Consider the following 17,816-nt stretch of genomic DNA (forward strand, 5'->3'; position numbering starts at 1 on the left):
CGCCCTCAGATGACCTACATGCAGAGGCGGGGTCAAATCCAAAGGTGAACCCCGGGAGCTGTGCAAACAAAGAAGAGAAAGGAAAATCTCTCCCAGCAGCCTCAGGAGCAGTGGATTAAATCTCCACAATCAACTTGATGTAACCTGCATCTGTGGAATACCTGAAGAGACAATGATTCATTCCAAATTGAGGCAGTGGACTTTGGGAGCAATGATATTTTCCCTTTTTGTCTTTTTGTGAGTGTGTACGTGTATGTGTCTCTGTGTGATTTTGTCTGTATAGCTTTGATTTTACCATTTGTCCTAAGGGTCTGTCTGTTTTTTGTTTTTGTTTTTTTAGTATAGTTTTTAGTGGTTGTTATTACTGGTGGATTTGTTTTTTGGTTTGGTTGCTCTCTTCTTTCTTTCTTTCTTTTTCTTAATACTTTTTAATCCTTTTTTATTTTTAATAACTTTATTTTATTTTATTTATTTTTCTCTTTCTTTTTTTCAACCTTTTATTCTGAGCCATGCGGATGACAGGGTCTTGGTGCTCTGGCCAGGTGTCAGGCCTGGGCCGCTGAGGTGGGAGAGCCGAGTTCAGGACACTGGTCCACCAAAGACGTCCCAGCACCACATAATATCAAACAGTGAAAATCTCCCAGAGATCTCCATCGCAACGCCAAGACCCAGCTCCACTCAATGACGAACAAGCTCCAGTGCTGGACACCCTATGTCAATCTACTTGCAAGACAGGAACACAACCCCACACATTAGCAGAGAGGCTGCCTAAAATCATAATAAGGCCACAGACACCCCAAAACACACCACCACACATGGACCTGCCCAGGAGAAAGACAAGACCCAGCCTCACCCACCAGAAAACAGGCACTAGTCCCCTCCACCAGGAAGCCTATACAACCCACTGAACCAACCTTAGCCACTGGGGACAGACACCAAAAAAAATGGGAATTACGAACCTGCAGCCTGCGAAAAGGAGACCCCAAACGGTAAGTTAAGCAAAATGACAACACACAGAAATACACAGCAGATGAAAGAGCAAGGTAAAAACTCACCAGACCAAACAAATGAAAGGAAATAGGCAGTCTACTTGAAAAAGAATTCAGAGTAATGATAGTAAAGATGATCCAAAATCTTGAAAATAGAATGGAGAAAATACAAGAAATGTTTAATAAGGACCTAGAGGAACAAAAGAGCAAATGAACAATGATGAGCAACACAAGAAATGAAATTAAAAATTCTCTAGAAGGAATCAATAGCAGAATAACTGAGGCAGAAGAACGGAGAAGTGACCTGGAAGATAAAATAGTGGAAATAAGTACTGCAGAGCAGAATAAAGGAAAAAGAATGAAAAGAATTGAGGACAGTTTCAGAGACCTCTGGGACAACATTAAACACACCAACATTCGAATTATAGGGGTCCCAGAAGAAGAAGAGAAAAAGAAAGGGACTGAGAAAATATCTGAAGAGATTATAGTTGAAAACTTCCCTAATATGGGAAAAGAAATAGTTAATCAAGTAAGCAAAGAGAGTCAATACAGGATAAATCCAAGGAGAAACACGCCAAGACACATATTAATCAAACTATCAAAAATTAAATACAACGAAAAAATATTAAAAGCAGCAAGGGAAAAACAACAAATAACATGTACGGGACTCCCCATTGGGTAACAGCTTATCTTTCAGCAGAAACTCTGCAAGCCAGAAGGGAGTGGCAAGACATATTTAAAGTGATGAAAGGGAAAAAAGCTACAACCAAGATTATTCTACCCAGCAAGGACCTCATTCAGATTTGATGGAGAAATTAAAATCTTTACAGACAAGCAAAAGCTAAGAGAATTCAGCACCACGAAACCAGCTTTACAACAAATGCTAAAGGAACTTCTCTAGGCAGGAAACACAAGAGAAGGAAAAGACCTGTGATAACCAACCCAAAACAATTAAGAAAATGGTAATAGAAACATATATGTAAATAATTACCTTAAATGTAAATGGATTAAATGCTCCAACCAAGAGACGTAGACTGGCTGAATGGATACCAAAACAAGATTCGTATATATGCTGTCTACAAGAGACCTACTTCAGACCTAGGGACACACAGACTGAAAGTAGAAGGGATGGAAAAAGATATTCCATGCAAAAGAAAATCAGAAGAAAGCTGGAGTAGCAATTCTCATATCAGACAAAATAGACTATAAAAGAAAGACTAGTACAAGAGGAAAAGACAGACACTACATAAAGATCAAGGGATCAATCCAAGAAGAAAATATAACAATTGTAAATATTTATGGGCTTCCCTGGTGGCGCAGTGGTTGAGAGTCCGCCTGCCGATGCAGGGGACATGGGTTTGTGCCCCTGTCTGGGAAGATCCCACGTGCTGCAGAGCAGCTGTGCCCGTGAGCCATGGCCGCTGAGCCTGCGCATCCGGAGCCTGCGCTCTGCAACGGGAGAGGCCACAACGGCGAGAGGCCCACATACCAAAAAAAAAATTTATGTACCCAACATAGGAGCACCTCAATACATAAGGCAAACGCTAACAGCCATAAAAGGGAATATTGACAGTAACACAATCATAGTAGCGAAGTTGCACACCCCACTTTCACCAATGGACAGATCATCCAAAATGAAAATAAATAAGGAAACACAAGCTTTAAATGATACATTAAACAAAATGGGCTTAATTGATATCTATAAGACATTCCATCGAAAAACAACAGAATACACTGTTTTTCCCAAGTGTCATGAGACATTCTCCAGGATAGATCGTATCATGGGTCACAAATAAAGCCTTGGTAAATTTAAGAAAACTGAAATCGTATCAACTATATTTTCCAACCACAAAGCTATGAGAGTAGATACAAATTACAGGAAAAAAAATCTGTAAAAAATACAAACACATGGAGGCTAAACAATACACTACTTAATAACGAAGTGATCACTGAAGAAATCAAAGAGGAAATCAAAAAATACCTAGAAACAAATGACAATGAAAACAGAACAACCCAAAACCTATCGGATGCAGCAAAAGCAGTTTTAAGAGGGAAGTTTATAGCAATACGATCCTACCTTAAGAAACAAGAAACATCTCACATAAATAACCTAACCTTAAACCTAAAGAAATTAGAGAAAGAAGAACCAAAAAACCCCAAAGATAGCAGAAGAAAAGAAATCATAAAGATCAGATCAGAAATAAATGAAATAAAATGAAGGAAACAACAGCTAACATCAATAAAACTAAACGTAGATTCTTTGAGAAGATAAACAAAATTGATAAACCATTAGCCAGACTCATCAAGAGAAAAAGGGAGAAGACTAAAATCAATAGAATGAGAAATGAAAAAGGAGAAGTAACAATTGACACTGCAGAAATACAAAAGATCATGAGGGATTACTACAAGCAGTTCTAGGCCAATAAAATGGACAACCTGGAAGAAATGGACAAATTCTTAGAAAAGCACAACCTTCCGAGACTGAACCAAGAAGAAACAGAAAATATAAACAGACCAATCACAAGCACTGCAATTGAGACTGTGATTAAAAATATTCCAGCAAACAAAAGCCCCGGACCAGGAGGATTCACAGGTGAATTCTATCAAACATTTAGAGGAGAGCTAACACCTATCCTTCTCAATCTCTTCCAAAATATAGCAGAGGAAAGAACACTCACAAACTCATTCTATGAGGCCACCATCACCCTGATACCAAAACCAGACAACGATGTCACACACAAAAAAAACTACAGACCAACATCACTGATGAACATAGATGCAAAAATCTTCAATAAAATACTAGCAAACAGAATCCAACAGCACATTAAAAGGATCATACACCATGATCAAGTGGGGTTTATCCCAGGAACGCAAGGATTCTTCAATATATGAAATCAATCAATGTGATAAACCATATTAACAAATTGAAGGAGAAAAACTATATGATTATCTGAATAGATGCAGAAAAAGCTTTCGATAAAATTCACATCCCATTTATGATAAAAACTCTTCAAAAAGTAGGTATGGGCGGAACTTACCTCAACATAATAAAGGTCTTATATAACAAACCCACAGCCAACATCATTCTGAATGGTGAAAAACTGAAAGCATTTCCACTAAGATCAGGAACAAGACAAGGTTGCACACTCTCACTACTATTATTCAATATACTTTTGGATGTTTTAGGCACAGCAATCAGAGAAGAAAAAGAAATAAAAGGAACCAAATCGGAAAAGAAGAAGTAAAAATGTCACAGTTTGCAGATGACATGATACTATATATAGAGAATCCCAAAGATGCTAGCAGAAAACTACTAGAGCTAATCAATGTATTTTGTAAAGAAGCTGGATATAAAATTAATGCACAGAAATCTCTTGTATTCCTATACACTAATGATGAAAAATCTGAAAGAGTAATTAAGGAAACACTCCCACTTACCACTGCAACAAAAATAATAAAATACCTAGGAATAAACCTACCTAAGGAGACCAAAGAACTGTATGCAGAACACTGTAAGACACTGATGAAAGAAATTAAAGATGATACAAACAGATGGAGAGATATACCATGTTCTTGGACTGGAAGAAGCAACATTGTGCAAATGACTGTACTACCCAAAGCAATCTACAGATTCAATGCAATCCCTATCAAGCTACCAGTGGCATTTTTCACAGAACTAGAACAAAAAATTGCACAATTTGTATGGAAACACAAAAGACCCCAAATAGCCAAGCAATTTTGAGAAAGAAAAACGGAGCTGGAGGAATCAGGCTCCCTGACTTCAGACTATACTACAAAGCTACAGTAATCAAGATAGTATGGTACTGGCACAAAAAGAGAAATACATATCGATGGAACAGGATAGAAAGCCCAGAGATAAAGCCACGCACATATGGTCCCCTTGTCTTTGATAAACAAGGCAAGAATATACAATGGAGAGAAAACAGCCTCTTCAATAAGTGGTGCTGAGAAAAGTGGACAGCTACATCTAAAACAATGAAATTAGAACACTCCCTAACACCACAGACAAAAATAAACTGAAAATGGATTAAAGACCTAAACGTAAGGCCAGCCACTATAAAACTCTTAGAGGAAAACATATGCAGAACACTCTATGACATAAATCACAGCAAGATCCTTTTTGACCCACCTCCTAGAAAAATGGAAATAAAAACAAAAATAAACAAATGGGACCTAATGAAATTGAAAAGCTTTTGCACAGCAAAGAAAACCATAAACAAGACAAAACAACAACCCTCAGAATAGGAGAAAATATTTGCAAATGAAGCAACTGACAAAGGATTAATCTCCAAAATTTACAAGCAGCTCATGCAGCTCAATATCAAAAAAGACAACCAGTCCAAAAATGCGCAGAAGACCTAAGTATACATTGCTCCAAAGAAGATATACAGATTGCCAACAAACACATGAAAGAATGCTCAACATTATTAATCATTAGAGAAACACAAATCAAAACTACAATGAGGTATCACCTCACACCAGTCAGAATGGCCATCATCAAAAATCTACAAACAAATGCTGGAGAGGGTGTGGAGAAAAGGGAACCTTCTTGCACTGTTGGTGGGAATGTAAATTGATACAGCCACTATGGAGAACAGTATGGAGGTCCCTTAAAATACTAAAAATAGAACGATCATATCACCCATCAATCCCACTACTGGGTATACACCTTGAGAAAACCATAACTCAAAAAGAGTCATGTACCACAATGTTCATTGCAGCACTATTTACAATAGCCAGGACATGGAAGCAACCTAAGTGTCCATCGACAGATGAATAAAGAAGATGTGGCACATATATACAATGGAATAAAACTCAATCATAAAAGGAAACGAAACTGAGGTATTTGTAGTGAGGTGGATGGACCTAGAATCTGTCATACAGAGTGAAGTAAGCCAGAAAGAGAAAAACAAATACCGTATGCTAACACATGTATATGGAATCTAAAAAATAAAGAATGGTCATGAAGAACCTTGGGGCAGGATGGGAATAAAGATGCAGACCTACTATAGAATGGACTTGAGGACACGGGGAGGGGGAACGGTAAGCTGAGACAAAGTGAGAGAGTGGTATGTACATACATACACTACCAAATGTAAAATCGATAGCTAGTGAGAAGCAGTCGCATAGCACAGGCAGATCAGCTCAGTGCTTTGTGACCACCTAGATGGGTGGGATAGGGAGGGTGGGAGGGAGGGAGATGCAAGAGGGAGGATATATGGAGATATATGTATAGTATAGCTGATTCCCTTTTTATATAGCAGAAACTAAAACACCATTGTAAAGCAATTATGCTCCAATAAAGATGTTAAAAAAATATCAGAAGCAAATATAAAAAAAAAAAGTAAAAATCTAAGATAACAATGAATAGTCATGATCTCTCAGAATTAAGGCATTATTCATGCTTCAGGTACTTTAATAGCAACATAATGCCATACTTCCACATAGTCAATGTTACTTACCCTGTGGAGCACAGAACAGATAGATTTTAAGATTGTGTCAAATTCAAATTCAGCCTGCTAAGTAAACACAGTAATAACAATTTAAAAAAATCCTATCTGTGGGTCTTCCCTGGTGATGCAGTTGTTGAGAATCTGCCTGTCAGTGCAGGGAATGCGGGTTCAAGCCCTGGACTGGGAAGGTCCCACATGCCGCGGAGCAACTAAGCCCGTGCGCCACAACTACTTAGCCTGAGCTCTAGAGCCTGTGAGCCACAACTACTGAGCCCGAGTGCCACAACTACTGAAGCCCTCACACCTAGAGCCCATGCTCCTCAAAAAGAGAAGCCACTGCAATGAGAAGCCCATGCACCACAACGAAGAGTATCCCCCGCTCGCCACAACTAGATCAAGCCCTTGCGCAGCAATGAAGACTCAACGCAGCCAAAAATAAAATTAATTAATTAATTAAAAAAAAATCCTATGTGTGGTGAAAAAGGCCAAAGGGTAGTATATGTAATGTGGTCCATGTACATCAAAATACTCAAACAAATAAATATGTTCTATTTCTCTCAATAAAGTCAGAAAGGTAATTTACACAAGGAAATCAAACACAGATAGTGAGAGGGCCAAATAAAAGCATTTGCTATAAAAACTAAATTATTTATTTTTTAACTGTAGTTTTCAACTCCATTCAAATTTTATCTTTAAATATTACAAACAAGAAACTCATATTAACTTGGAGAATTAAGGCTCATTGGCATTTTCGGGAAATTACAAGATAAACTTTCCACACCATCCCAACACCCTGAAAGCTCTAATCACCATGTCAAACAGCAATAGTGATTTTAATGTGTAACCTGAACATGGCAGACATCAGTACAGGTTATTTTAGTTCTCATCACTTCATTACCTCAGATTATAAAAATAAGCCCAGATGCAGTAAAAATGGTTGCTAAAAGAAAACAGGTGATTAACTAACAATGAACTTAGCATAAGAGTAAGGGGTCAGAGTACTGAGTACAAGAAAAGTAATTGACTAAGAGGAAGCAAACCGAGGTTCCACACTTAGCTGTATTTTTAAGTGACACTAGACAAGCAAAGGAATCTCCTCAAACTTAGTTTGCTGTAGTGGTTTTGTTCTGTAACTTGCTAAGAACGGTTCAGAGTTTAGAAAGAAAATTGCAAGAGAGTTGGAATGTGGAAGAGAAATAACAGATAATATTCTCTGACAGTCATACTGTTTTAAATAGCAGTGAAATTACGATGCAGAGGTACCAGCAGATTCCAGCTTGTCCTCACTCTACCCACCTTTGTGACTTGTTCCTGATTGTTGGCTCTGCTGGCCAATAGCAACTGCAGGCTCAACTCCAGAAGCAGAAGCAATAACCTCCCATGGACTTGCCTACCAGCCTTTGGTGCTCCCTCCAGCCACTGGACATGCCTGGCTTCCCAGGTTCCCTGGGGTGCTACAAATTTTTACCCAGGTCACCCAGCTTCTTCCACAATTGGATAAGGTCTTACTCCTAAAATAAATCCCTTATGTTACAATACTTATAGTGGCTGTCCTGCCCTGATTGAACCCTGATGTATTCCGTCAGCTGAAAAATTAAGGTTTTGGAAGCAAGAGATCTGCGAGTTTTAAAATTTGATGATTCCTTATGCTTAACACTTCCCTGCTTCCTTCTCACAATCACTCACACAGAAGCACATTATGATTACAGACAAAATGTGAGTAATGTATCAGGAGGAATAAATGAAAACCATTATAAAGACTGCCATTTAATAACGGTTAAGGAAGGCAGTAAATTATTCTTCACTGTACATCTTTTGAGTTCTACCTGTAATACCTATTGAAAAACAAAAATCTAATGATATTATGGTTCTGTTTGTATTTCTGTCAAGATTAATCAGCAGAACTAAACAACATCAGATCTAAAAATTCTTGTCTTTATTTGAATCAGTATCTCTCAGGAACACTCAGATTCAGTCACTTGGTTTGTTAGCTTTACTTAATCATCTAATCATTTGATCTCTCATTATTTCACTCAAATCTTCACGAACTTCCTATTATGTGCCAAGCATGATACTATGTGCTTGGTATTCAGAAGTGAATAAAACATGCCAAGTTTTTATACTGCAGTAGCTTTCTTAGTTCAAAATGCCCCCTCCCCTCTCCTGCCACTCGTACTTTGTGGAAACAAATTCAAAAGCCATATATTCTGTGAAACCTTCCCTGAGAACCCACGCACAGAGCTAGTCATTCATTTCTTTCTTTTAATTCTCTATTTGTACCTACATCGATTTTATTTTAGTTTTATCTTTATTTTTTTAAGTTGTGAATATCCATTTAACGGAACATTTGGGGGCCAAGGATTTATAATAATAAGGAAAATTCCAACATTACAAGTGGAACATAATCAGCATGCAAAATTACACATAGCATCATCTAGCGACGGTGCTAGAGAGCCACGTGGGGTTCCATTTTTGGCACTTCCCCCTCCAATCTCCATTTAGCCCCTTCTAAATCACTCCACATTTTTTTTAAAACATCTTATTGGAGTATAATTGCTTTACAATGTTGTGTTAGTTTCTGCTGTATAACAAAGTGAATCAGCTATATGTATACATATATCCCCATATCTCTTCCCTCTTGCATATCCCTCCCTCCCACACTCCCTATCCCACCCCTCTAGGTGGACACAAAGCACTGAGCTGATCTCCCTGTGCTATAGGCTGCTTCCCACTAGCTATCTACTTTACATTTGGTAGTGTATATATGTCAATGCTACTCTCTCACTTTGTCCCAGCCTCCCCTCCCCCTCCCCAGGTCCTCAAGTCCATTCTCTACGCATGTGTCTTTATTTCTGTGCTGCCCCTAGGTTCATCAGAACCATTTTTTTTTTTTAGTTTCCATATATACATACATCAATTTTAGATTTATTTTATTCTTCTGTTTATGTGTTATGTCACATCTATTAGCCTGCGATGTCTTATATGCATGAAGTGTGTTTATCTCAATTTTGATGTGGCTTTTCTATAATCCTAAGTATATTTACTTATATCTATCAGAGGACTTTTCCACATTGTACCTGAATAGTTAATTAACCTGTCTGTTTTTCTGATTGGGTGATGAGCTCTGAAAGGGATAGACACATATTAGAAGTTATTTTATTTTGTATCTTTGGTGTAAAAGACATGCCATGGCATAAATTGGATGTTCAAAAGTTGGTTAATTTTTGACAAGGGTGCCAAGACCATTCAATGGGAAAAGAACGCTCTCTTCAGCAAATGGTGCTGGGACAACTGGATATCCAACATGCAAAAGAACGAGGTTGGGCTTTTATTACATACTGTATACAAAAATAAACAAACAAAAAACATTAAAATAAATCAACAACCTAATTATAAGCACTAAACCCATAAGACTCTTAGAATAATACAGGGATAAATCTTCATGACCGTGAATTTGGCAATGGATTCTTAGATATGACACCAAAAGCATAGGCAACAAGAGAAAAAAATAGATGAGACTTTATTGAAGTTAAAAACTTGTGCATCAAAGATCATTACCAAGAAAATGAAAAGATCATTTGTAAATCATATATCTGATAAGGGTATAGTACTCATAAAAAATAAAGAACTCCTGGCCCAGATCAAGATGGTGGAACAGAAGGATGTGGAGCTCACCTCCTCTCACAAATAAATCAAAACTACATCTACATGTGGAACAATTCTCACAGAATACCTACTGAATGCTGGCAGAAGATCTCTTACAACCAAAGCTGCAAGAAATATCACCACGTAACCAGGAAGGACAAAAGAAAAAAACAAAAAGGAATCAGGACAGGACCTGTACTCCTGGGAGGGAGTTGTGAAAGAGGAAAGGTTTGCTCAACCTGGGAACCCCCTGCTTTGGCTGGGAGATCAGCTGGTATAGATAGGGAGCTTCAGAGGCTCAGAGGAGAGTGCAGCAGCCAGAGTACAGCAGGCAGAACAGAGAGACACCAGCACAGATGGTCCTGGCCACCTCGATGCACTCCCAAACCTAAGACATGTGCCTGCTGGTGTGTGCGGGGACTGGGGTGTTGAAACTCGAGCTTCAGCAGACAGACTCGGGAGAGGACTGGGGTTGGCTGGACGGAGACAGCCTGGAGGGACTAGAGTGTGGTCTGAGCCGCAATATCCTGGTCCGCTGTTGCTAATACACTCTCTGAAGGGAGGGGTGGGGCCCCACCATAGCATCTTCATTGTTGGTGTGCTCACAGCAGGCACAGCTACACACCTACAAGGCCTGGGAGCATGCAAGTGCCAGTGGTTGCCCACACATGGAGGTGGGGCTGAAATCTGAGATGATGCCCAGGGGCTGCACTACTTCAGGGGATTTACTCCACTGGTGGCTTTGGGAGTGCAGTGCCTGCAGGACATCCAAGTGGATTACTAGCACTCCTGTGCCTGGGGATAAAACCTAATCTAGTAGTAATGAATAGCAGACTAAATGACACAGAAGAATGAATACGTGATCTGGAAGAGACAGAATAATGGAAATTACCCAGTCAGAACTGCAGACAGAAAGACAAGTTAAAAAAAAAAAAATGAAAGCAACATATGAGATCTACGAGATAATATAAAGTGTGCCAACCTACGCACAATAGGGGTTCCAAAAAGAGAAGGGAGAGAGAAGGGGATCAAACATGTATTTGAAGATATTATGGGTGAAAAATTCCCAAACCTGGGGAAGTAAACGTATTCAAGTAAAGGAAGCACAGAGGGTCCCAAACAAGAGGAATCTAAACAGACCTACACAACGACATATCATAACTAAAATGGCAAAAGTTATAGAGAGGATTGTTAAGGCAACAAGAGAAAAACAAAGAGTTAGTTACAAGGGAACCCCCATAATACTATCAGCTGATTTCCTATAGAAATGTTGCAGACCAGAAGGGACTAGCAAGATATATTCAAAGTCCTCAAAGGAAAAAACCAACAACCAAGGATACTCTACCCAGCAAGATTATCATTTAGAATAGCAGAGAGAAAGAATTTCTCAGACAAGCAAGAACTAAAAGAGTACAGCAATACTAAAGCTATCTTAAAAGAAATATTGAAAGGTCTTCTCTAAATACAAAAGAAACAAGAATCTATAGGAAGGAGAAAATCACAGTTGGAAAGTAAATCACTTAAATAAGCCAGTACATAGATTAAAAAAGAAAAATTTTCTGTGAAAGTGATAACTACAATGAACATCAAAAGGATAAACATGAAAATTTGTAAAAGAGAATACCAAAATCATAAAATGTGGGAGAAGGGAGTAAGAAAACGTAGACTTTTTTTTTTCAGAATGTGTTTGAGCCTATATGACTGTCAGTCTAAAGCAAGCAGTTATAGTAATGGTTTAACATAACTGAAAAACTGGTAACCACAAATCAAAAACATACAATAGATTCACAAAAACCAAAAAGAAGAGAACACAAGCGTAGTACAAAAGAAAACCATCAAACCAGAAAAGGAAAAACAAAAAGAAAAAGAAGGGAACAAAGAAGAAATACAAAATCAACTGGAAAACAAGGTTTAAAATGGCAATAAATACATATCTACCAATATTTACCTTAAATATCAATGGACTAAATGCTCCAATCAAAAGACACAGAGTACCAGATTGGGTAATGAAACAAGAGCCTACAATATGCTGCCTACAAGAGACCCAGTTTAGGGCAAAGGAAACACATAGATTGAAAGTGACAGGATGGAAAAAGATATTTCATGCAAATGGAAATGACAAAGTGAGGGTAGTAATACTCATATCAGACAAAATAGACTTTAAAACAAAGGCCATAGAGAAAGATAAAGAAGGACAGCATATAATACAAGAAGAAGGTATTATACTCATTAACATACATGCACCCAATATAGGAGCACCTAGATACATAAAACAAATACTAATAGACATAAAGAAAGAAACTGACAGGATACAATAATAGTAGGAGAGTTTAACACCCTAATGACATCAATGAACAGATCTTCCAGTCAGAAGAATCAATACAGCAATAGAGATCCTAAATGGCACAATGGAACAGATAGACTTAATTGATATTTTCAGGACATTACATCCAAAAAAACCAGAATACACGTTCTTTTCAAGTGCACATGGAACATTCTCGAGGACAGACCACATAGTGGGACACAAAACAAGACAACAAATTTAAGAGGACAGAAATTATTTCAAGCATCTTTCCTGTCCACAATGGCATGAAACTAGAAATCAACCACAGAAAGAGAAACAAAAAAAAATGATTACATAGAGACTAAACAACATGCTACTAAAAAAACCCAATGATCAATGATGAAACCAAAGGGGAAATAAATACCTTGAGACAAATGACAATGAAAACACAATCATAGGCTTCCCTGGTGGCGCAGTGGTTGAGAGTCTGCCTGCCGATGCAAGGGGCATGGGTTCGTGCCCCGGTCCGGGAAGATCCCACATGCCGCGGAGTGGCTGGGCCCGTGAGCCGTGGTCGCTGAGCCTGTGCGTCCGGAGCTGTGCTCCGCAACGGGAGAGGCCACAACAGTGAGAGGCCCGTGTACCACCAAAAAAAAAAAAAAAAAAAAAAACACAACCATACAAAATCTATGGGATGCAGCAAAAGCATTTCTAAGAGGGAATTTCACACAGATCTTCCTCAAAATCAAGAAAATCTCAAATATACAACCTAACCTACCACCTAAAAGAATTAGAAAAAGAACAAACAAAACCTAAACTCAGCAAAAGGAAGGAAATAATAAATAACAGAGAGGAAACAAATAAAATAGAGATTAAATAGAAAAAAAATCAATAAAAACAAGAGCTGGTTTTTCTTCCTTTTTAAAAAATATTTATTTATTTATTTCATTGGACCAGGTCTTAGTTGCAGCACGTGGGATCTATGCTGCCATGTGCGGGATGTCAGTCGTGGCATATGGGATCTTTTGGTTGTGGCATGTGGGATCTTTAGTTGTGGCATGTGGGATCTTTAGTTGTGGCATGTGGGATCTTTAGTTGTAGCATGCAGGATCTTTAGTTGTAGCATGCAGGATCTTTAGTTGCAGCATGTGGGATTTAGTTCCCTGACCAGGGATTGAACTTGGGCCCCCTGCCTTGGGAGTGTGGAGTCTTAGCCACTGGACCACCAGGGAAGTCCCAAGAGCTGGTTCTTTGAAAGGGTAAACAAAATTAAAAGACCTCTGGACAGGCTCACCAAGAAGAGGGGACACAAATAAACAAAATAAGAAATGAAGGAGGAGAGATAACAACTTATACCACAGAAATACAAAAAAAAAAAAAAAAACCGTAAGAGAATACTATGAACAATTATATGCCAACCAAATGGACAAGCTAGAAGAAATGCACAGGTTTCTAGATACATACAGCCCACCAAAACTGAATCAAGAAGAAATAGATAATTTGAACAGACTGATGAGTAGAAGTGAAATAGAATCTGCAGTTAAAAAAAGAAAAATCCTTCCAAACAAAAGTCCAGGACCAGATGGCTTCACTGGGGAATTCTACCAAACATACAAAGAACTTATATCAATCCTTCTCAAATTCTTCCAAAAGACTAAGGAGGAGGGAACACTCCCAAAGTCATCCTATGAAGCCACCATCACCCTGATACCAAAACCAGACAAAGACACTATCAAAAAAGAAAATTACAAATCAGTATCTTTGATGAATATAGATGCAAAAATTCTCAACAAAATATTAGCAAACCAAATGTAACAACACATAAAAAAGATCACACACCATGATCGAGTTGGATTCACTGCAGGGTCACAAGGATGGTTCAACATATGCAAATCAATCAACATAAGCAAATACACCACACATCAACAAAAGAAAAGACAAAAACCACATGATCATCTTAATAGATACACAAAAAGCATTTGACAAAATTCAACATCCACTCATGATAAAACCTCTTACCAAAGAAGGTATAGAGGGAACATATCTCAACATAATAAAAGCTAATTTATGACAAGCTACAGCCAACATAATGCTCAATGGGTGAAAAGTTGAAAGCCTTCCTGCTAAAAATCTGGAACAAAACAAGGATGCCCACTCTCACCACTTCTATTCAACACAGTATTGGAAGCCCTAGCCACAGCAATCAGACAGGAAAAGAAATAAAAGGTATCCAAATTGGAAGGGAAGAGGTAAAACTGTCATTATATGCAGATGACATGATATTATATATAGAAAACCCTAAAGACTCTACACAAAAACTGCTAGTACGGATAAGCAAATTCAGCAAGGTAGAAGGATACAAGATTAACATACAGAAATCGGTTTCATTTCTTTACACTAACAATGAAATATCAGAAAGGGAAAGTAGAAAACAATCTTTTAAAATTGCATCAAAAAAAAATCTAGGAATAAACCTCATCAAGGAGGTGAAAGACTTATATGCTGAGAACTATAAAACAATGATAAAGGAAACTGAAGATGATTCAGATAAATAGAAAGATAGCCCATGCTCTGGGACTGAAAGAATTAATAGTTAAAATGGCCATTCTACCCAAAGCAAACTACAGATTTAATGTGATCCCTTTCAAATTACTCATAACATTTTTCACAGAACTAGAACAAATATTTCAAAAATTTATATGGAACCATAAAAGTCCCAGAATTGCCAAAGCAATATTGAGGAAAAAGAACAAACCTAGAGGCAAAACCCTCCCAAACTTCAGACATTACTACAAAGCTACAGTGATCAAAACAGTGTGGTATTGGCACAAGAAACAGACATATGGATCAGTGGAGTGGAATAGAGAGCCCAGAAATAAACCCACATACCTATGGTCAATTAATCTTCGACAAAGGAGGAGAAGTCTCTTTAGCAAGTGGTGTTGGGAAAGCTGGACAGCTGCATGTAAATCAATGAAGTAGAACACTCCCTCACACCCTACACAAAAATAAACTCAAAATGGTTTAAAGACTTAAATATAAGACATGACACCATAAAAGTCTTAGAAGAGAACATAGGCAAAACATTCTCTGACATAAATCATACCAATGTTTTCTTAGGTCAGTCTCCCAAGGCAAAAATAAACAAATGGGACCTAATCAAACTTATAAGCTTTTGCACAGCAAAGGAAAGCATAAACAAAATGAAAAGACAACCTACAGACTGGAAGAAAATGTTTGTAAATGATGTAACTGACAAGGGCTTAATTTCCAAAATATACAAACAGCTCATACAACTCAATAACAAAAACAAACAACCCAATCGAAAAATGGGCATAAGACCTAAATAGACATTTCTCCAAAGAAGACATACGGATGGCTAATAGGCACATGAAAAGATGCTCAAGATCGTTAATTATTAGAGAAATGCAAATCAAAACTACAATGAGGTATCACTTCACACCAGTCACAATGGACATCATTAAAAAGTCTACACAAAAAAGAGGTAAAGAAGATATCTCTTCTTTCATGCATCTGTTTAAGGAGAAATGATGTTTTGCATCCTAAATTTAGTTCAGAGAATCTGATTTGATAAAATATTGAGACCTTTCATAATATTTTTATTTTCTCGTGTCATAGGGAAACTTGTATGAATATTTACATCTATTGCTAACTTGTTATCTATGTAAGCAAATCTGTACTTGAAAATATGACTTGAATAAAGAGTCTCAGAGACTCTAAGACTTTACAAATTATTGCCATGTTCTGTGATTACAATTTTCAAAAGGAAACTGAAATTCTGATTGGTTACCTTACTAGTCATTTTTTGTAATAGGAATAACAGTGTAACTGGAATCTCTATATTTCTAAACTGTATAAATTCTTGTAAATTTCTTCTGTCTGAACAGAATAAAATAATTGGCACTCCCTCCCCGCACCAAAAAGACTTCTACACATAATAAATACTGGAGTGGGTGTGGAGAAAAGGGAACCCTCCTACACTGTTGGTGGAAATGTAAATTGGTGCAGCCTCTATGGAAAACAGTATGGAGCTTCCTTAAAAAACTAAAAAAAGAGTTGCCATATGATCCAGCAATCCCACTCCTTGGCATATATCCAGACAAAACTCTAATTCAGAAAGATACATGTACCCCAATGTTCATAGCAGCACTATTTACAAGAGCTAGGACATGGAAGCAACCTAAATGTCCATCGACAGATGAATGGATAAAGAAGATGTGGTACATATATACAATGGAATATTACTCAGCCATTAAGAAGAAAGAAATAATGCCATTTGTAGCAACAGGGATGGACCTAGAGATTTTCATACTAAGTGAGGTAAGTCAGAGAAAGACAAATATCATATGATATCACTTATATATGGAATCTAAAATATTGTACAAATGAACTTATTTACAAAACAGAAATAAACTCAGACATAGAAAACAAACTTATGGTTACCCAAGGGGGAAAGGGGATAAGTGGAGGGATAAAGTAGGAGTTTGGGATTAGCAGATACAAACTACTATATATAAAACAAACAACAAAGTCCTACTGTATAGCACAGAGAAATATTCAATATCTTGTAATAAACCCTAATGGAAAAGAATATAAAAAAGAATATATATGTATATGTATAACTGAGTCACTTTGCTGTACACCAGAAACTAACACAACATTGTAAATAGATTTACTTCAATAAAAATTTTAAAAATTTAAAAGTTAAATAAAAAAAGAACTCCTACAAATCATCAACTAAAAGACAACTCAATTTAAAAATGGGCAAGGGACTTCCCTGGTGGCACAGTGGTGGTTAAGAATCTGTCTGCCAATGCAGGGGACGTGAGTTTGAGTCCTGGTCTGGGAAGACCCCACATGCCACGGAGCAACTAAGCCCGTGTGCCACAACTACTGAGCCTGCACTCTAGAGCCCATGAGCCACAACTACTGAGCCCGTGTGCCACAACTACTGAAGCTTGTGCACCTAGAACCCGTGCTCCACAACAAGAGAAGCCACTGCAATGAGAAGCCTGCGCACTGCAACAAAGAGTAGCCCCCACTCGCCACAACTAGAGAAAGCCTGCACACAGCAACAAAGACCCAATGCAGCCAAAAATAAAAATTATTAAAACAAAGGGCAAAGACTTGAATAAACATTTTTTTCAAAGAAGATCTACAAAGGCAACAAGCACAAGAACCTGATAAGGAAAGACTTTAAAAAAATCTGACTTTGAATATAATGGATTTTAAGGGAAAATGTGAATGAATCCTTAGCCTGAAATGGAAACTTTCATCAAATAACGAGCTTTAAAAAAAAAATTCTGACACGACCTTAAATTTGTAATAATTGCAGTGTAACAGTGGTAGGACTAGCAGGTTTCCAAGCAAAATCATCAGCTACAATTACAAAATATATTTAAT

General features: G+C 37.7%; 1 protein-coding gene across 5 annotated transcripts in view; it reads right to left on the reverse strand.

Moving 5' to 3' along the window:
• Positions 1-17,816, reverse strand: part of VPS13B (vacuolar protein sorting 13 homolog B) — a 778,183-nt gene that overhangs the window by 304,776 nt on the left and 455,591 nt on the right. The window lies entirely within an intron of this gene.

This window comes from Monodon monoceros, unplaced genomic scaffold (genome assembly GCF_005190385.1).
Source record: "Monodon monoceros isolate NGI ecotype Baffin Bay Population unplaced genomic scaffold, NGI_Narwhal_1 Super_Scaffold_14, whole genome shotgun sequence".
Classification (NCBI taxonomy): domain Eukaryota; kingdom Metazoa; phylum Chordata; class Mammalia; order Artiodactyla; family Monodontidae; genus Monodon; species Monodon monoceros.